Source organism: Merops nubicus, unplaced genomic scaffold, assembly GCF_000691845.1.
Source record: "Merops nubicus isolate BGI_N331 unplaced genomic scaffold, ASM69184v1 scaffold17398, whole genome shotgun sequence".
Lineage (NCBI taxonomy): Eukaryota > Metazoa > Chordata > Aves > Coraciiformes > Meropidae > Merops > Merops nubicus.
In genome coordinates, this window is record NW_008625276.1 from 90,705 (window position 1) to 112,325 (window position 21,621).

General features: G+C 43.6%; 1 protein-coding gene across 1 annotated transcript in view; it reads right to left on the bottom strand.

The window, feature by feature from the left end:
* The window catches only part of LOC103778063 (transcription factor COE2), a gene marked incomplete at both ends in the record, with an annotated part of 120,892 nt that overhangs the window by 89,993 nt on the left and 9,278 nt on the right, over positions 1 to 21,621 (bottom strand). The gene's annotated exons all lie outside the window — the stretch shown is intronic.

The following is a 21,621-nucleotide window of genomic DNA, read 5'->3' on the forward strand; positions in this document are numbered from 1 at the left end:
TTCCAACTTTCCTCTTTCTATTCCAAGCCTAAACACATCAGTTGTCACTATCCAAGAACAATGGGTAGATTGAGTCATTTCTCCTCTGGAATGGAAGTACAGAGCATCAGGGGCTGACAGCAGACACTGCTGAAGTGTGTGGTCTGATCCAGCCCTGATATACAACCCCTGCTTCCCAGCCACAGCCTGGTACTGGGTGATGACATTGTACAGTAGGAGGTCACAGTGCATTCATATCCTTCCTCCCAAAATCATATCCTGCCTTCCCTGTCACAACAGATGGGCTACAGCACTCCTACCTGCTCACCAAAGTAGCTTGCAAGTCCAACAGAAGATCACACAACACATTTCCACAGTCTTTCTTTACTGCTCACTCCTAGTTTAAAGCCATGATATTACTGTTCTGGTTTAACAACCTGAAATGTCATATGACAACAATCCAGGCTACAAAGGGTCCATTTATCAGCACCTAAATCAGACTGAAAAGCTGCCAGTCAAATTTTTCCTAAATTAAAGTTTTACTCTAAAGAGGTGAACTTTTTAAACATTTTTCTTTCACAATTTTCTTCCTTTCAGTTAGTTACAGAAGCTCACTGAAGGCTTCCAACTGAAAACAGTCAAAACTGATTACTGAAGTTGAAGCACAGGCATTAAATTAATTGGTTAAGGCCAGAGAGGTAATCTCAGTATCTGATACAGTTTCCATCTCCAGCATTCCTGGCTTATGCTCCTCTGGTTATTCTATGTCTTCTCCTTCTGCTGGAGCTACCAGGGCTGCCTCAGCTCTCCAGGGAGCATGGCCACATCCTACAGAGAGGATCTTACTAATGGCTGGAGTGACAGTGTAACACTGCCCCATAAAGACTCCTATAAAATACCTCTGTGCTCGCAGCCACCTTAGCACTACGAGCCAAAGAGAGAAGCTGACACTAGAAACATTTTAAAGCAGAACAAGTTGCCAAGTAAACTTGTGCAAAAAGAGGCCAAACAGCAGTTTCACAGGGGAACTAGAAAAGAGCTCAGCTCAGCATTTCTTCCTGGCACTGCCTCACGAATCAGAGGGCTGCTGGGAACCAGCAGGGTCTATCATTGGCACTACGCAGCTGGGTGGCACAGAGAAAAGTTCTGAAAGGGAAACGTGAACAAGACAACCCATTCATCAGTCATCGGTGCAAAGGGGAAGAAGAAAAAAGTCAGGCTGCACTTCCTTGTGAGTGTTCAAAACAAAAGGTCAAGCCCTGATTCTGAGAGGAGACAAAGAACTTGACAATCCTACGGAATCCTCGTGAGACAGAGAGAGCAGCACGGGGAGAAGCGCAGCCTGCAGCACTCACCAAGGGGGAAAGCCAATCCCTCTGAAAAAACACCTCCCCCACCTCAGCAGGCCGTTACTACAGGTAAAGGGAGCTGTAATATTATTGTTGTCTAGCCCTAACTCTATAAATACATTCCGACTTGACAAATTCTTGAAGAAAAAGCCCCGTGCGTGTCTGCTGTTATTGGTCTAATGAGCTAACTCTGAAATACGAGCTAACGACAGCTCCCTAGCGGCTGCCGGCCACGCCACGGACCCCGAGGAAACCTCCTTCAGAGTCCATCACTGCAAACCCTTGCTGACAGCTTGGGACTGCACAACGCACAGATTTATTTCACAGACAGCCACAGACAGGAATTTAGCACCCCAAGCTGGCCTCCTGCTTAGCAGAGAAGGTGTTAAAATGCAGCCAGGCAGAGCCTGGCCCCCTCCCCACACGCGTTTTCTTCCCTGACCCCTCCTTGAACAAAACACAGTAGCAACTAATCAATTTGGTCACCTCCTCCAGGCAGCAAAACACTCACCAGGTTCCCCCTTTTCCATCCCAGTCTCCCCCCCTTCCATATCCCTCCCAAAATTTATACGGCAACCACCTCATGGAGGAAATCCAACAAGCTGAACAGCTGCTCCTGGTGCCAACCAGGTTCAGCTGCAGTGCCTCCAAAATTCCCAAATATTTTGCATGACCTTTCATCTTACAAATTAATTTATTTCCAACTGGCAGCCAAGTCCTTTTGGACCTGACAGCTTGCAATCACTGAGCTCATCCCAAAAGATTTAAAGGAGGAGAAATTGAGAAGTCACACACCGTGCTGATATTACCTAAACTGAAGGATTTCTGTCTTTTAGTCAACTTTGTTTTCAACTTTTTAAATGCCAGCCTTTATTATTATTGTTGTCCCTAAAATTTGCTTGTAGAACTTAAAAGAGGATTTTCACCTTTTCACATCGGTTCAGTCTAATAATTTGTTGATAAATTGAGGGTTGAAATAACAGGTCAAACTGATCACTGCAGGTTCTCTCACACACAAATATTTATACACATATACAGAAAAACTTCAATACTATTAATACAATTGGAAAAGCTCTGAGAGATTCCCCAAAACTAGAGGAAATTTGATACAATTGGCAGTGTAGCTAGTACTGATTAGATATACAAATCTGGCCCGCTCACAGATCATGCTTCTATTTTTAGATTTTTAGGAAACAAAGAGCCCTTATTAATGGCTATCTTCTTGTTTGGGAAAAAGGGAGGGGGATAATTCTGTTTATATTTCTCAATCAGCCTGCTGGCTTTCACACAAAGCACTAAAGCAATTACACTGGCTAGTGCACTAGATGAGAGATTTAGCAAACATCATTAATATTATTATTCATTTACTTAGTTCATTCCTTTCTCCTTCCATTCCTAGAGCCAGCACACCGAGGATCTAATACGTCCCTCTGCTAGTGAATGTAACTCCCAATAATGTTGGACACCTGCCTTCAGGGAAGCAAGGCACCAAGTTACAGCAGGGGAATACATTAATAAAACACAGCAAGAGATTCCTCAGCAGGGCCACACTTGGGAGAGCACTGGATGACCTAATCAAGATGGAAAAGACCTAACTTTTGGAAGTCTTATGCCATTGACAAAGCAGCCCAGAAACTAAAGGTTCAAAGAGAAAAATACCATAAGCACATTCTGAACACTATAGGTTAAATTTCTTTCTTTGGACGCTGCCTAAAGAGTCTCCAAACTGACTTCATTTGCTCTTCTGAAAAGGGGTCACTAATATTATGAATTTAGAGCAGAATTCTTGAATTTAAAAGCAACAGGCTAGAGATAGCTTCATTTTCAGAAGTTCTTAAGAGCCAGCAATTTCTGTAACATCAGCTGCTGCCTTTAGGGTATTTTTTCCAAGTCAGCTCTAATTTGTGTAGGATTTGGTTTATAATTTCCATTATAAACTCTTACACAGCACTGAAGATCTCAGTCTACATAGTGATGGGGGAGCTAAAGTGTCCATTTTAAACATTTAGGACCTTGGTCCTTAGCAGGCGAGCTTCAGGGAAAGGTTTTTTTCATGGAAAGCTTCATTTGCTGGTTGAGAAAGTGTCTTCAACAAGCAACAGTGAGATTCAGCCCTTCAAACACTGTCACACACACACAAATCAAACCTCTTCCTGATGTCACAATGAACAGCCTGAGATGATCTCTCTGCCATTCAATTAGAAGCTCCTAGACTTTTAGCACTCTGAGGGATTTCTGATGCATGTTAAGAAACTCTCTTCCTGGCCCAGAGTAACCAGGCACTGTATTAACCAGCTTGCTCAACAGTGACAAAGTGTATTTGCATTCCAAGGTGAAATCTATTAAGGGGAAAAGATGAAGTGTGAGATTTCAGTGCAGACAAGGTGATCAGATAATGACATTATCCTACACAACACAGGATATGGTTACCATTTTAAACTGAACTATTTGTTTACTCTCTCCTCCACCCAGCTACCAAGTACGGGAGACTCCAGATTTTAGGACACGATACAGAGGTGAACATCAGGGGTACAGCCTCATGCCGCTCAGGGTTTGGCTTAGATAAGCATCCAGCTGAAGCCTTTGACTTTGAAATATCAGACAGGACACCTCCTCGATATAGACTCTTCCCCCTTTATAACTGGGTTTATTCAAGTATTCCTTTCCTATTTCTTTAAGCACGTTTAAGCAGAGCACTCAATTTATGAAGAGGTTTATTCTCACCGAGAGAGCTCCGTCGACGAAACAGGTTACTGGCTGAGACAAAGGCTTGAAAATAAGACATACCATAATTCCTGAAGCATCTGCTTTGCCTGCTCCCAGCAGAAGGCTGTGTTCAAAGCTGTGTGAAGTCAAAAGTCTGCTGGGCACAGCACTTCACCAAGGTGGCTTCTGCTCATTCTGTTCTCCTCAAGTTTTGTCTCTCCCCAAACTCCATCCCTTTTCTTTCCTACTCACCTCCTTTACAGCTCTAGTATTTTTAAGAGGTAAATTCTGCTAGTACACCTTTATACAATGTCACAATGAGTGATAAATGGGAATACTTTGCTCCCTTGATTTTTTGATCAGATCCTGCTCTCACACAGACTGGGAAGAGGAAGGAGCCCAGGCAGTTGTCGGAGGCCGGTTCCGATCACCGGCAGAGGGAGTGAACTGCAGCATCTCCTCCTGCTTTCCCTTCTTTAAACCTAACCCTTTCCTCCCACCCCATAAAACACCCTTGCAGGGTTTCCCTTCTCCCCCAGCCCCCACAGCAAATCCAAACACAGACAAACCTGGGAATGTAACCGAAGCCCAGCAGCTTCCCAAAAGGGGGAAGGTTCCCCAGGCAGAGGTTCAGCTTTCCACAGTCCTGTGGTCTCATGTCACCAAAAAGAAAAAAAGCACCACTGCTTTTTGAGTCCTGCACAGTTGAGATCTCTACCCAGTCCTCTCCCCAGAGCCAGGATCCTTCAGTCTAAGAGCCTTTATTTGAGTGGTATATTTACTAGTTCCATCTGCACTTCAGGCCTTGCTTTCTCATCCATCGTTTAAGAAAGAGTTGCAAATGGGAATTCTCTAGTGCAATTATTCTGACTCCTTATGGACTTCTTCAGCCTCATTTTCCCACTTTCTGGTTTAGAAACATCAAGAAGCCATCACAGTAAAAATCAAAGGCTGAAAGTCCTGATTTTTTTCAGCCCAAATCAAATATTACCAGATTAATTTTTTTCTATACAGGGGTTTGATTTAGTTGTGCACAGCATCCAAAGAAAGCAGACATCTAATTCTTCAGGGAAGTGTAAAAACATAAAATAAAAAAATAAAAATAAATAAAAACCACTTCCACAGAATTTTGGGGGGAGTTTGCAGCCCTATGGAAACCCTCTTAGAGGTTTAGGAATTTAATTTCTTACTAATAGGTCATGGAAATTCATTCCTAAGGACTTGATACCATGAATAGCAACAAGGGACAAAACTTTTAAAATTAGTTGGAGAAAATGGCCAAGACTGAGTTCCTACCCACAAAAACAAGGTTTTACATTCAAAATTGTTGCTTGTCTTATGGTTGGTCTTGTTTTGCTATTCTGGCTCTGCTCTTTCCTGTTCATCAACCTCATCTCCCCGGGTTTCTTTCCCACACCCAGCCTCCTTTCCCATTCCAGTTCTTACTTCTTGCCCCAATTTCCCAAGACAGTTCCAAGCTCTATTTCTCTAAGCCTGTTCAGCTTAGACAAAAGCTGAACATATACAGCAACTGGAGATTTAAATTAAAAAAAAAAAAAAAATACAATGGGGATAGATGAAGCTCATTACAATATATAATATTAAATTGAGTAAGGGTACATCTTTTCTGCACTTGAAAAATTAGAACTGCTTGTATCTCTGGCTGTACCAAACAGCACATGAGATCTGTGCAGAATTCTCTCCAGCTTCTCCAGGCTGGGGAATTTGAGTGGGCTGATTCCTCCTTTGGGCTCCCAGTATCCCTCCCCACCAAGGTCTAGAGAGCATCATTAAGGTATGCAGCAGAAAAGCTCAGAATAACAGCCAGATTCAGGAGCAATACGCCACACATGAAGTGTGGTGGGTTTTGTTCTGGGTTTTTTTCATCCACCTCTTCTTTACCCAGCAAGATGTGCTCTTCCTACACTCTCATGCTTTTCTTCACTGCGATCTCGCCAAGGGCAGTGTCGCCTCTTGATAATACAGTCTTTGTATGCACCTACAGAACTGAGAGAGATGCAGGGGAATTTGGGGGTTGGAGAGAAATAATTTCAGACCAAACATAAGAAAAAGGTACCACGCAGAGCTGGGTGGTGTGAGATCAGAGAAAACCTTCCCCTATCTGAGCCATACAATAGATGTCTTTTGTGATATAGATCTCACCTCCCAGTGTCCCACTCCCCATACGTACACGTAAGTCTCCCTTGTGTCAGCACTGTATATTGTGGGGGGAGAATAAAAAATAAACTCAACAATAGCACCAAGGAGCCCTATCCTGTAGTACTGGCAGTGCAGTAGCATCAGGCAGCTCCTCCATGCTAGACCCTCTATCTACATTGGCTGCAAAATAGGGTTTGACTCAAAGAGCCCACAACCAAACCAATAACTGCTGAACAGCAAGACCTTCCTTCTGTGACATTTAAATTAAAAGGTGTTAAGAATAGTCATTTCACTCCCATAGTCTTTACCAATTAAGCTAAGTGTTCAATCTGGTCAGGTTGCCCTTTAATTTTCATTTGTCCCCCACCCACATGTGAACTCCAAAAATTGATTTTAAAAATTAAAATCATTGTTGCAATTTGCTTAGCTTGGTATAAAGCAAGAGCATAATGTCCCCTCGTGAATGTTACTGCAAGGGGCTCCATAGCCTGACCCTTACTTATAATCCCCTGTAAATTCACCCCGAAAGTCATGAACTACATAATATTAGTTCTTACAGACTGACATATTTCCCTGATCTTTCATGAGCCACATGGGGAAACAGTTTTCGCCTGATCTGAATGAAGAAGAAAAACAGTGATCCTAATCAACCGTTTACCCTTAGTGGCTTCCCTAAACAAATCTGGGAAAGAGCTTAAAGGCTTGGGAATATCCTCGACCCTGCTTGATGCACTGTAATAACCCTACCTAATTATACTGATATAAAAACTAATTGGAAAGATAGCAAATGTCAGGGTAAGATGCAAATTGGAGGGTGTTAATTGCTGAACAGGTGCTGGAATAGAATTAAATGAGCATCTTGATTAGGCGAGTGGAAAAAACAAATGTGGACCCCGAAATCAAGTTGGCCACGTGAATTATTTAGCAGCCTCCTTGTACCTGCAAAAGGTCGTGTTGATATGACCTCTGCTTTGTGATGGGTGGGCTGACAAAACAATAGTGAACTCCAGGAGAGGACACGGCTTAGGGGAGAGAAGAGAGCACACAACATGTGACATTTTCAATGGGATAAGGGAGGAGATTTTTCACTGCTGGACTTCTAGGTGGATAACACGCTAGGAGAAAGTTTTCCACGTGGAGATAATACAGAACCACCAGTCCTGAAGCTAGAGGAGCCCCTGACTGCAGCAGATCCTACAAGTACACCACCTGGTCCTGGTCCTTTTCTGACCCTGAAAGCACAGAAATGAGCTCGCTGCTGTTTACAGCAAATATTGTGGGATACAAACCTCGCTTAAAAAAAAAAAATAAAAAGGACTAAAAACCACTTTTTGCATTTGCACAGAACTTAACAGGACTTTCATCCACAGCCAGAGGCTCTTCAATGACACTACTGTGGTAGTAAATGATTTTTCACACAGGCCCTCTAAGCACGAGCTCACGTTTCAGTTGCCACTGAATGACCAAGCAAACAGATTAGGTCAAATAACATCAGCTGGAACCAGCAGTCTAGAAATAAAAGACCTCATCATTAGCAGTGATTATCTGGGGCATGGAAGTACCATAATTCTCATGAAGGATTTAATCCAGTGTTAGTTATCCCTAAATTTGAATATGAGACTACTTTTCTTGGTGAAAAAAAAAATTTGAATTTTACAAGAACATGCCAGGGGTGGAACAAGGTTTTGTAAAGAAAATATTTTTATTTTAAAAGACATTTACAAGTGACAGGAACGTACTGAAGGTTTTGCCAGTTAGGAGAAAAGTTGTAAAGATTCTGGAAACTGATTGTTAAAAAAAATCACTGAAAAGATTTAAACAGTTATTCAGTTCTTTATGATATATCACACTGGTTCAAACAACTGTGGCATGGGGAGGAAGGAGACCTCTTCCATTGAATTCTCTTATAAACAAACACCTCAATGGATGGCAGCAGTCTCTATTAGGTGCTGGCTGAAATGACCCCATGGTTGTAGGAGCACTTAGACAGTCCAGAGGAGGACTCCAATCCACCAGGCACTGTACAAAGCCATAGTACATAACCCCCTGCACTGCAGAGCTTCCAGTCTACACAGAAAGAAGGAATGCCTGAAACACAAGAAAACAGGTCACTTTTCCTGGATGGGCTTAAAATATCTGGAGCCTAAAAGAGATCTTACAATTACTATAAGCAAGAGCCAAATTTCAGGCTTTTAACACTGCCAGTGAGCTGCAAAGGACTCACAGCATAAGAGATGGATCTTAATTTTTTGCACACAACCAAGCTTCTTACTGTCTCCTTTTAAGTACTACATCCCCCAATGCTCATGCAACACAGCACGCTGCAGTTGTCTCTAGACTAATTCTCTGCTAAATAAATTTCTACATATCAGGCCTTTTCTGCAGGAGACAGAACTAAGCACAGAGTTCACACAGGCAAGCAGACGTTGCTTCCACTATTATTCTGGCACCAGGTAACGGGTGGTGTTAAGGCACTGGTGAGGATATGACCACTGGTGCTTTTGACAGTTCCTCAAGAGGAAAACTAACTTGCACTAGAGGACAGCCTAAGTCAGTGACAAAAAGTGACACTACGTGTAAGAAAGCCAGCTCCCTTTTCCCCACCCAAAAGCTAGAAAAATTCAATAAAGGTATCTGCAACAGCACCAAGTCCTAAGAAAGGCAGGTTTCTGCTCAGAGGGTGGCAGGAAGGGTGCTCAGGGTGGCTCTGCACGGGGACACTCACGGGGTGTGCTGAGGGTGGCTCTGCACGGGGACACTCACAGGGTGTGCTGAGGGTGACTCTGCATGGGGACACTCATGGTGTGTGCTGAGGGTGGCTCTGCACAGGGACACTCACGGGGTGTGCTGAGGGTGGCTCTGCATGGGGACACTCATGGGGTGTGCTCAGGGTGACTCTGCACAGGGACACTCATGGGATGTGCTCAGGCTGACTCTGCCCAGAGGTGCAGGATGTGCTGGGAACACACCGCAGCCAGAAAGGAGCAGGTACCACTTCAGGGGAAGGTGAAACGTTTTATACAAGTGTTCGGGGGCAAGGGGAGAAGCATTCTTGAGACAGAAAACACAGATTTATGACACCGAGACCTGAGGTTCCCTTTGTGTCTGGGGGCATGATCCCCCGTGGGTGACAGGAGAACGGAGTGGGCACCACGCTGCAGTGCTCGGGCTCCTGGGACAGAGACACCAATTCATTATCTGCACACCAGCCTTCCTGGGGCCTCTGCTGCCAGGGGAGGGAGCTGCCACTCATGTCCCATTCTGCAGGCTCATATTTAGTGCTTGCAGTGTGGGCTAGAAGCAGCTGCAGGGAGAAACAGGCTCAGTTAATTTTTCAAGTTCAGATCTATGTCTTAGAGGGGAAGGGCTGTGACTTAAATCAAGTCGTTTCTCCAGTGACTTCAGCTTTACCTCTGCTGTTTAGGGCCACTACAGATAGCCAGGGGGTACTTGAAATGTGGTACCTGGCAGGAGGTGGGGAGAGGAAGGCAATGACACAGAGACCCAATTGGTGTAGGGTTAAGCTGAGCAAAATCTTGGTAGTCTGTTAAGATCCTGTAGGTATTGCACACAGGTATGGTCACGGCTGTGCTGCAGGCTGCTTTAGGCTGTGTAGGACTAGTGTGCTGACAACCATCCTGTACTGCTCCTTCTGAATACTGGCACTGTCCCAAAGCAGCTCGTGAAGCAGGTCCAGATTTCTTACATGCAGAAAAATAGTGTACAGGAAAATATAGGGGATTTTTTTTTTTAATTACTATTATTTTAAACACTCATCTAAAGGCTTGAAGGGAGATAACACTTCACCCACACCTGCAGCTTACAGTAATGATAATGGGAAGTCTTTCACATGCCAAAGGTCTGAAGGACAAGGATATTACTGAGCTCACATAAAATCATTCAGAAGCTGGAAAATGCTAGAATTCAGATTGAAGAAGTAACTCTAATTTAAATCCTTTTTGACATATACAGTACAATCCTTAATTATATTACAATATAGTTCCTCTCCAGTGTGTCAGCACATACCTCATCCCCCGTCCCTACTTTTACCTGCTCGTTCTAGCTGCTCCTTGCCTGTTCCACAGCCTCCAGCTCAGCCTGACCTATTCTCAAGTCCCAGTCTTCCAGGCAAGACTCCTAGTCCAGCACAGAATCCCTCACCAAAACTTAAAGCCTAGTCCACTTGGCCAGAAGTTCCCTTTGCCCACGTTGCAAGTAAGCCATGCTCCCAAACCATGCACAATCCATACCCCAGAGCTGCAGGTGAGCCTTAGCTCATCTAAAGTGTCTTGGTTGTGTGAGAGTTCACATTAGCCAAGGAATCAGCTTCGATCTGTGCAAATAGAGAGCATTTATTTGTTGTCTGCTTTTCTGTCTGTTGTTTGGCTAAACAAAGAACCTGACAGTGATACTTTCTGAAGTGCAGCTAGAAAATGAGCAAACCAGATGTCCCTGAAGGAATGTTGGGAAATGCTTGAGATAAAGGGGAAGAAAAAAAAAAACAAAAAACACCTTTAACCAAAACGTCCCAGAGGATATTTTGAGGTTCTGTGTCAACAAGTGACACTGACACAACACTGTATACTTTTTCTCCCCTCTTTAGCAGAGGAATTTTGACTGACCAGATACTTTGTCAACATCAAATAGAATGATTTATATTGGCATGGATTCAACCTTTAAAGTCATCATTCTTTTCTTCAGGGTACTGAGCACCCATGTTTCTAATCAGAGTCGAGATTTGGAAAAACATCACTATTCAAGTATTTCCTCATACTCCAGTTGGTATCCAGCACAAGCAAGTTTGAAGACCCAGGGAAATTTCTAGTAGCTGTAAATTCAAGGATCATTTAACGCTGTCCAGAATAAAAACCTGAGATAGATCCATAAGACAAAGAGCAGACATGAAGGAGGCAGATAGCTTCAGCTTTACCCATCGTCCAAACCAGCACTTTAGATTCATGTCAACAGGAGACTCTCAAGTTTCATCTTTTCAAAAAAAGGAAATTCAAGAACTGTAGTTTCTTACAGAAAGTTTGCAAATGTGAAACAAACCAGGAGCCCCGGGTAGGAATCTTATTACTTTCATTTTTCTTTTCAGGACCTAGTTTTAACAAAATACTTATGTACACGCTTCTTGATATTGATGCTAAATAATATCAAGTGCTAATTGCTTTGCTGAATTGGGATCCATTTGCTGAAATAGCTTTTTATCAATGTTGCATAAGAAAACCTAACTGCATCTCTTCAAAAATAATTAAATCCAATTTGTATTGGCATCAACACTCTCGGCTTCAAGTCTAATTTCTTTATGCCATCAGCTAATTTCATCTGTTCACTCTGTGCTGGCTTTCAACTGCTTTAAACGCCTCTGTAATTACCCTCCCTATGCCACCTCTTTTCAAACACTCAATGATCTTCCTCTAAGGTCTGGCACTTTGAAAAAGAGCCTGTGTGTATCTGGCTAATGCAAACGTACCTTGTGCAGCCCTGTTCTTGCAACACAGCTCCTGGGTGCAGAGCCATAAGAGCAAGGCAATTATTTCTATCCTTTCTGATACAAGCCTCTTGCACAGAGCTGCAAAGATCAAGACAAGGACCCAGCGGGAAAATATGGTAGTGGAAAAGTTTTCCCCTGGAGCAAAGGAACAGCCCTAACTAGAGCAAGTGAACACCTAGGATAATCAGGCTGAAAAAGCAGCTTGGTGGTGCAGTCAGCAGTAACAATGGGAAGTGTCAGAGGCGTGCAGGACTGGTGGCACATCCCGTGGAGAAAGTTCACTGGTTCTTTCAGGGAAGCACCAGGAAGACAAGGGAAAGACTGCCAGAGGAGCAATTTCCTAGTAGGCTACAGAGCCTGAATCCTGGAAGGTTTTGTGGTGACTGACCATATCATTTTACTTTACCTGGGACTCGCCTTTCCAATGAGAAGAGTTACTCTACTCTATTTTTCTTTAAAGGGATGAAAAATCTATGGAGCAGAATTTTCTGCCTTCATGCCAAAAAGTGAGCAGGGGGAAAAGGGTTCAACATTCCACAGGCTGCAGAGCTGGAGTCTCTTTGCTCACTAACCACCCCAGGCCATGTTGGTGTGAAGTTGTGACTCTTTGAGCTGCAGAACTTCTAGAATCCAGGCTCTCCCAGCTCAACCAGTGGACTAGGTTTTCAAAAATAAATTAGTCCTTAGCTGTGTGTATTTAAACTGACAGCAGCATGTCTAAAAATATGAGCAAGAAAGTTAAGAGGGGTTATTTTTTGTTTCTCTCCCCCAGTGAAAACATATTTTAAGTGCCAGTTAAAAAGCTAATTTTATTTTTTTTAAAATTCTCTCAATGAAAATGTTTTTGCTTGATCTAATGCCATCTGGAAATGGAACCTTTTGAAACCTCTCATAATTGGACCTCAGAAAAAATTTGGAGGCACCCAAAATTGTCAGTTGCTTTTGAATTTTTTCACTCTGCTAAAATTCATACCATCACTTCCCCAATACTTGAATACAACCCTGCTCCTGGTTCCACTGAAATTAAAAGATGTTTTGGTGTGGATTTGCACAAGACAAGTCACCAAATCCAAAAAGTATCATACATATAGGAGTGCTGGTGTCTTTCCCCTGCTGGAATAAATAAAAAAGCTGTTCAGCAAAAGAAATGCTACCAGCTGGTGAAATCAGGGTTTTTTTCATTTTTTATTTATTTTTTCTTTATGCCATCTCCTGTCAGGTTTGACAGCACTTGGGAGTTCATGAGAGGGGCAAGCAATTAGAAGCCACCATAGGGCAATCAGTTGCCACTTCATTTTATTTTATTTTCTCAAAATAGCCTTTGTAGGAAAGATACAAGCCCATGCAGGAGAGAGCAGCTCCTTTTGCCTAATGGGTTCACAGTCACCGAGACTCAAATAAGCTGACTGCTTAAAAACAGCTCAGGAGCCACAGTAAAAGATAGAAAATTATTGCTTCCTGTCATGACCAAATATTAAACACAGCACACACCTAATGGCTCTATCACTCCCCAGGGATGAAGCTTTATGAACAATAAAATCCCAGCAGACTTGCACTGTTTGGACTTAGAAGCCTCATTATAGGCTCACTGATCCAATACAATTTACAAGCTCAATGGACTCCACTTGAAGGAAAAGCCACCAAACATGAAGTTATAAATGGAATGCCCATGGAGAAATAAGGATTTATTTGTGAAGGAAATTAGCAGAGAAGAGGAGATCGAGAGGAAAAGGAAAAAAACACCCAAAAAAAAAGGAAAAAAAAAAAGAAAGATGTGTTGGATGACAGCAGCAGTTTAGAGAGCTCAATCAGAAAGGTAGGAATGTGAATGACAACTGCAGAGGGGAACTGCTGTTCCAGGACATGCTTACATGATCCAGCCTGGAACACACGAGACTTGGAGCCCGCCCCACACTGTGTCACAAACCGTGTCTCCTACGTGCTCTCTGCCAAGTCATGAAAGCTCTTAATATCTTTTAAATTATGAGCCATCTCCAACTGACTTAAGCAAGTTTCAGCTGTATGTTATATAGTTTCAGTCTCAATCTTGTCTTTGTTTTACAAGGACTTTGGGTTGTGTTCTGTGCACGACAAATTATTTCATACACTGCCTGAAAGCAGAAAACATCACATATTATTTGGGAGGCTGCCTTCAGATGTGAAACATTCACTTCAGAGAGGCTGAAATCCTGGGATATTTACAGGGTAGAAAATATATGAGATCCTACCAGAAACAGATGGTGAAAGAAACACACAACGAAGGGATGGACAGAAACAAAAGGTTCAAAAGGAAAGCAAGGGGCAGTAACAAAAAAGGTTAGGGCAGATGAAGTGACAAGTCCATAAAACCAGGTCTAGACAGAGGGCAAGAGGAGTGCAAAAGTGATAAGGAAGAGTATTTTAGGTCATAAATACACAGAGGATGCTTTCATTAGGATGTAAATACTCAAAAATATTGCCATTTTCAATGGTGAGTGCTGATGGATCCAGGCAAACAGCCCCATTTTCAAAAAAGCTGAGTAGTGGCTATCCCATGTCACACACTACTGCTCCACATGCCAAGCATTTATTTTCTGCTGTTTGTATCATGAATTTGTCCTCAGCTTCTATTTCCAGAGGTGCTTTAGTTCATGGGAAACTTTTATTCCATTTGCCACTCGTACCAAACTCAACGATTCCAGTGGTGCCTTATTCTGTCTCAACTGTCCTCCTGACACCCCTTCTTATCAGCTGGCCATGCAGCCACTAAACCTCCTCACCTGCTGTTTATGAGAACACAACACAAGTAGAATCAAATTCTCCTTATTGCAGGGATAAATCTTTGAAAAGAACAAGCATTTTTTTCACACTATGCACTTTGCTCAAAAGTTTGCATTGCTCAGTCAGGATTCAGCCAACCAGCACCACTGATGGTTTTTATCTCAGCTACAGCACAACTAATCTAACAGGACTGGAATTCATCCACACTTGCTGCCCAAACTGCACTAAAGCATCATGGAAGCTTATCTGATTTATGCAGAATTGCTAAAATCCTTTGGGTCTTGTCTTCGTTGGTCTCATTTTCTTAAGGCTTCCAGGCAGTAGTAGCAAGAGCCAGATTTTGTTGCTTTAAATTATATAATACATCTTTGCTCACACTCAACCCTGCTCCCCTAGCAGTTCTGAAATCAGAGCCTGTGCTAACTATTCCAGTTACTCAGTGGAACAAAAGCAATCAGTGCTGGTTAATGCTCCCACCCATCACACTTTTCCACCTAAGATATCCACAAAGGCAAACGCTCCACTCAGGGGGCTCAGGTGAGGTGCTCAGGACAAGATGGGTGCACAGTCACACAACGACAGCACAGGGCTAAGAGCACATGTGGTCAAAAAGCTGTTTGGAATGTGGTTCCTAATTAATCTGTTCTTGAAATCAGCACTGATTTAAACTCATCTCATTTATTTTTTGCTTTGTTTCAGAAGCAGTCACACCTTCAGTGCAGGCAGCAGCAACTCACAGTCTGGGGGGGGAGAAAAACTTTTTTGATCACTCCAAAACAATCTCAGTCCAATGGCAACAGCTTCCCACATGGCCACAGCATTTCCACGTGTCCATTTTCAAAATACGTGTCTTTGTGTTATCAGTGTAAGCTAGATAACACTTACACTTGGCTTCCTGTTAAACAGAGACTGTGTGAATGGCTAGAAGAATTCAGGGAGTCTGCAGTGGAGAGGAAGGAGCAGAACCCAGGACTTCCACAGTTCTAAACCAGTTCCTTAGCCACAAGACCATTCTTCATTGTCCTGGCACACTCAAACAGATCTTTGAGCTTCTTTTGACTCACCAGCTTGCTGGAAAAACTGTTTAACTGTCAACATTTAAAAAAAAAAAAAAAGCTAGTCTGCCAGTCTGCAGTTTACTCCACTTACAAGCTTCAAGTGATTGTACACAGCAAAGATTTCAAGATGTTCTGGACAGCATACTAGTAAAGAAATTTTCTATTTGCCTAAAACAGGGCGGGGGGGAAATAAAGAAACAAAGAAATCACACACCAAGAGAACCACTTGTCAAATGGCTAGGACAGTGCACTTTGAGTTACTGACTCCCCACAAACATCCAGTCTACTAAAAAATTCATAAAGAGACAGATGGCACAACAGCAGCTCTTTGCAGGAGAGCAGGGTTTAGCAGTGAACAAAGGACTTTGACTCCCTAGGACAAGAGAAGAGATCATTGTGGGTTTGGAGGCTTGGAAGGGGGGACTGGAGCAGGCGGGGAGCTGAGGATGGCTGCCTCTATCTGTGGGTCCCAGTTCCACCCCACAGCACCAACAGATTTGAGACATTTTTTTCGACCTTGGCAGGCTTACAAGGAGTACAGAGAAGAGAGCTGAACAAGAACAATCCAACCCTGCCATGTAGATTACATCCTGCTGGCAACAGAAACGTGAAAAATAAAAACTCCTCCTCGAATACCTGAATCCACTTCCCACAGCTAGGTAATTGCTGCCACTCTGTGTTAGGGGAAACTGAGGCATGGAGTTACATGACACATTTGGAGTGACAGGACAACTCAGTGTTAGTGGGAATTTGATCCATCCCTCCCCATTCGTGCTGTTCTGCCTTAGGAAATACCCTTGTGTTACCCAGCAGTTTTTGGGATGAGTCTGAAAGGGCGATGGAAGGGATAAAGTCCTTTATAGACAGCTGAGATTAAGAACAAAATCAAAATCAACCAAACAAAAAAGCCACAAAAACCAAAACTGAACAACCCAAACCAGGATAACCAGAAGTCTGCATTTATTTCAAGCCAGATCCTTCCACATGAATGATAATCTCTGTGCTCTTTTGCCTTTTAAAAGGGAAGAAGGAATGGGGGCAGGTGAGGTGGTGAGTACAAAAGACATAAAGTCCAGTGCTGTTAACGTGGGCATCTCCCACAGAGCACTTTAGCACACAGCATGGACACTACAGGGGCACAGTCAGGATGTTTAAGGCTGGCAACAGCCTGGCTTTCCTAAAGTGAGTTCTAGTGCTTGTGAAATGTGCCAGCCAGCCAGCCTGGAAGAGTTCAGTCCCCTGGTTCTCTCTGCAGCAGGTAGGGCAGGAGTGTCAGCAGGGAAGAAAACCTCTGTCCATGCTGGCCCGTTTCTGCACTGAAGGGATGGGTCCCTGTGGCACAAGAAGGTGATCCCATCTCTTCTGCTTCTTTGTAGAGAGGCTAACAAGTGTGCCAGCTGTGCTCATGCTTTGGGGTTTTTCCTTTAAGAATGAAAATAATAAAAGCCTAAATATTTCCAGCACGTGTGAGCTGAGCAATACTGCAGTTCACCATCGACTGAAGCCACCGTGCCAAGTGTTCAGCTGGCACAGGTCCATGTGGTGCTGCTGACCCAGCTGCAGACCTGGCCCCATGCCTCCACCCACTGGTTAGTGCACGTCTCAACCCAAGGAAACACTCCACACAGCCCAGCAGCTCACTCCAGCCCTGTCCCATCACTGCAGCCACTGCCCCAGCAACTACTGCAATAAACGAGTGAAAGGTGGTAGCAAACCACAGTTGATTCTTCACAGGACAATCAGGGAGAGTTTGGGTTAACAGTAGGAGGAACTGAACCCAGAATCTCAGATTCTTAAAGAATCTGAGCTAAATGTCCTCATTGCATGAGCTCAAAGACAGCAGAGGTCTCAAGGGCCTCCACGCAGTAAACCCAGGAAGACAGTCAGCTACACACAGCATAGAGCTTATGCTCACATTTTGCAGTGGTGTTCCCAGTAATTGCCCCTGTAGTAACAAAAACATCTGTCCCATCCCAGCTGCATTGTGGTGTTTAACTGCATTAAAATCTTTCATTTGAATTACATAGAAATTTCTTCTATTTATCTCTTATTAGAAGCGGGGGGGGGGGGTGTTCAACCAAAACAAGTCACCCAGTTGTCCCTAGTACCCTGGGAGCTTCAATTAGACCACAGCTTCAGTAAACTAGGTAAAACAAGAGAACAAAATAAACTACTCTAAAGGACTTAAATCTTCCAGAAAGACAGCGAATAAAAACATAATCATTCCTACTTGATGAGCAGGGAATTTATATCCAAAACTATACAACTCACCTAAAATGAGAGACAAAATCTGCAGTGAAATCTGCAGGAATTAAATTCCTTTTCAGCATCCATGACCTCTTAAAACCAAGTTTCTTTTTGTTTGCATAACAGGGGTGAGAAGGCAAACTAAGTCAATCTGCTGTAGCTGTGACAAAATACAGCTTTCACTGGGGAAACTCTTGCAGCTGAAAGCCACCCCAACCCATCCACTTCATATCCCTGCCTACGACTTCAATGAAGAAGGAAATGTTAGCATGCAAAGTTCATGCTCTAATTTCCAGGAGCTTCAAGGAATGTTCAGAACCACCATTTCAGCCATGAGAAAAAGAAACAAAACCATTTATGCTTCTCAAGTCTCGTGAACTCACCAATTCCACAGGTACCAGCTTAAAAAAAACAAGCACCAGGACAGGATGAGTAGAAATTAAGATCTCTGGGAATCCACCAGTGCTATGATCCACCATGGGAACACACTAGAACAAATTTAGCTTGGACAAATTTTGATTTCCTATGCAAAGTTAAAGCTTGCTCTAACATTCTGAGAAGCGACCGTGGCTTGAGTTATATTGGAATTCTGACTCAGAATGTGGCAGGAACCCAAATGCTCAAATGTACCCTACAGGTCTTTGTTGGTGGGAGAGGGGACACTAAATTTCAGTGAAGAGGTTCCTTTTCATATAGAGAAGAGCTAGTTTCCAAAAACTAATGGAAAAATAACTGCAAGGTCCTTCAGATCTAAATCTAGTCCCCAGAGCAAAGTTCACAGCAGAAATGTTTTATTCAGCGTTAAGAACTTTTGGAATTCTTTCAAGGAGAAGAAAAAACCCAACAACAACATGGCTGGCATTTTTTTCCCACTGAACAATTCCTTCCTCTTTAAGCAGGGGTACAAGTTTCTGTGAGTTGGCAAGGGCTGATGAGCCCTGCCTGCCTGCAGCAACAGACAGGTACAGCAGCACAACAGGGGGAGCATCAGGCTCCCAAAGCACCAAAAGCCAGGGAGTGTGGAGAGAAACAAACAAAGGGGAGGACACTGGAGTGCTGCTGGAGTCACGTTCATTTGCAGGGACTTACAAGGCAGCCCCTGAACTCTGCTGAGTCTGGTGCAGGTTTAGGTTGGTGTGACACTGGGTTATAACCTCAGCCACTCTGCTCACTTCATGAGTCCCCTGAGGTCTGTAGGATGCATCTCCAGCCTGGTCAGGAGTGTGCAATCCCCACACAGACAGGCGTGCCAGATGGGCCACTGAGCTCAGGCAAGAAAGAGAAACCATAAAACAACCAAGCTGCAGCAGCACAGACATCAGTGTGTGTCCCTGCCCACTAGCAGGGCCTCTCCTTGCTCCTTCAACATCCTCAGAGCCAGCCAAAGTAAATTTAACTTGTGCCCACTCACGAGAGGAGCTGAGTACCATACAAAGCTTGCTTCAGCTGGGTTCCAAACCCCTCTACCCTGCAGCTCCTTTGCTGCTGAGGGAACCTGCTTGTACAATAGAGCAGCTTAGAGATTAGTAACAAGGTGCCCTCCCAGACCCATTATATTCCAGTAGGCCTTTGTGAGAGCTGCAAACCAAACACAGACCTTGCTAGACCTAAGCTACACACAGCTCAACCCAAAACCAGGTTCCAGCCTTGCTCTCACACCTCACAATAGCCACCTGCTATAGCTCTGAAGATGCTTTCCGTGCATGTGCAATCAAACCACTTTTTAACCATGTAGGTCCCCTCACACAGCTGGAATTACAAAGCAGGTGGCACCTCCTGAGAACCAGCCACAATTTTTTCATACACTCTTGCAGCAGGAGCAATCATGTTAATTAACCTAGGTTCCAGGGGAGAACCTAGCACCTTCAGACAACCAAGTTCTTCTCTGGCCTCCATGTTCCTTCTGTTCCAAATGGAAAGCTCCAGTCCTGTTTCACTTCCATGCACGGCTTAGACATGGCTTTGCATAACACAAATGTATTGTTGTAATCACTCTCCATTTTACTTTTCTTCCTCATTTCTCTAGAGACATGCTAGAACATAACAGCTGCATTTTACATGACAAATTTTTCTGCTTAGCTACCATTTCAAACAATGAAAACCCACCTTTTTCAAATTATTATTTATTTTGATTGAAAAGCTGCAGTTCATTTTAAACCAAGAGGAAACCCACCACGAAGGCAACACTGCACTGAAAACCTTACCAGATATATTGGCCTGCATGACTGCAGACAGCTGCAGGCTGCATTTCAGGAGTTACATTCCACCTGCTAGCAAGATCTTAAGCATAGATGTTTTTCTCTAACAAAGCCATCTAAAGATCCTCTGAATAAATAAGAACACTGCTGCCCAGACTCCCAAGCGAGTTCAGAACACCCGAGCAGAGCTTTCTGTTTGTTTGAAAGACAGAAGGATCAGCCCCATTGGATGTAGCTGGACACTGTTCAGTTCAACTCCAAGCTAGTTGTACTTACTGCTGTGGAAGTGTCTAAGGGTGACAGACTAGGCAATGAATTCCTCTGTGCACAGACATGTGCAGCATAACTTTGGTATTAGATTTGCAGTGTGTGTGTTGGTCAAGATGCAGCACATGGGATTATCCCTCACTCCCCAAACCTTGTTTAACTGGGTAAAGTGGTGGAGTAGAAACAACTGCACAGGTGAGGGAGTCATTTGCTTGATGCTCTACTGCTGATGGGTGGTAGAACAAGAAGTTTCTATCCACCCCACTGTTCACTAACCCATGCCACCTCCAGACAGCAGTGCAGATTTCTAATCATTTCTTCCCTCTGTGGTCTAAACCTGATTTAGTGGCTGCCTTTAAAACCAAGTGGACCAGCTTTATTCAGCTTATTACCTTATTGTCACCCCTAGTGCACTCCAGGTTTCACTTGCAGTTTTGAGACACGCACACAGAGAGATGAAAGGGCTGGGATGGGGCTTTGAGCAACCTGGTCTAGTGGGAGGTGTCCCCCTCCATGGCAGTGGGGTTGTAACGAGGTGATCCTTAAGGTCCCTTCCAACCCAAACTATTCTATGATTCCAACTCATTCTCAACAAGAAACTGCCAGACTGAACCTAGAGGATGCTTCCACGCAAAGAAAATGCCTGCTGCTGTTAGCAGGGGGTTTACAAATAAAAATTCTAGGCTCAGAGCAAGTTAGGAAAGGTTTGGACTCGTTGACCACACAGGTGACTCGTGGTGCATGTTTTATGCACAGTTGCTAAAAAGAATAACACTGATCTTTCTAATAGTTTAACTTCCATTAGGTTTTACACCAACAGATCTCAAATCCCCACAGGACACATCAGAATCTTCATTTTGCATAAGACTGGACAGCTTGGTGGAGATGAGAAATTCAGTTTGTGGTAGGAACTGCCCCCACCATGGTCCTAACTCAGAGGCTAATATACTGACTTCTGTCACGCTGCTTCTGCAGCAGCAAGACAAGCTTCAGCAAATTCAGACTTCAGATTGGAAAGGTCCCAAATGCAGATTCATACCAAACATCAACACAGCCAAAAATAAGCTAGAAATTTCACAGAAAAGGTCAAGATGGCATATCTAGGACTTCTGCTCCTAGTCAGGCAACTGCTCCCCACCCCACCCCCAGCCCCCCTGCAACCACACAAACAGCCCAGTTTGCTGTAATTTCCAACTTTGGCCCCAACCACAACTTATGAGTACAAAAAAAAAGGGGGAGGGGGGGAGAAAACTGTGGGATAAAGGGAGTGGAAGAGCCCCACGACATCATCAAAGTTCCAAAATTATTTACATTAACTCTGATGAAAAAATGAAGAAAATAATTGTAGATCTTTATTCAAACCAGCTTGACCACTCTGAATGCCAAAACACATCCACAAG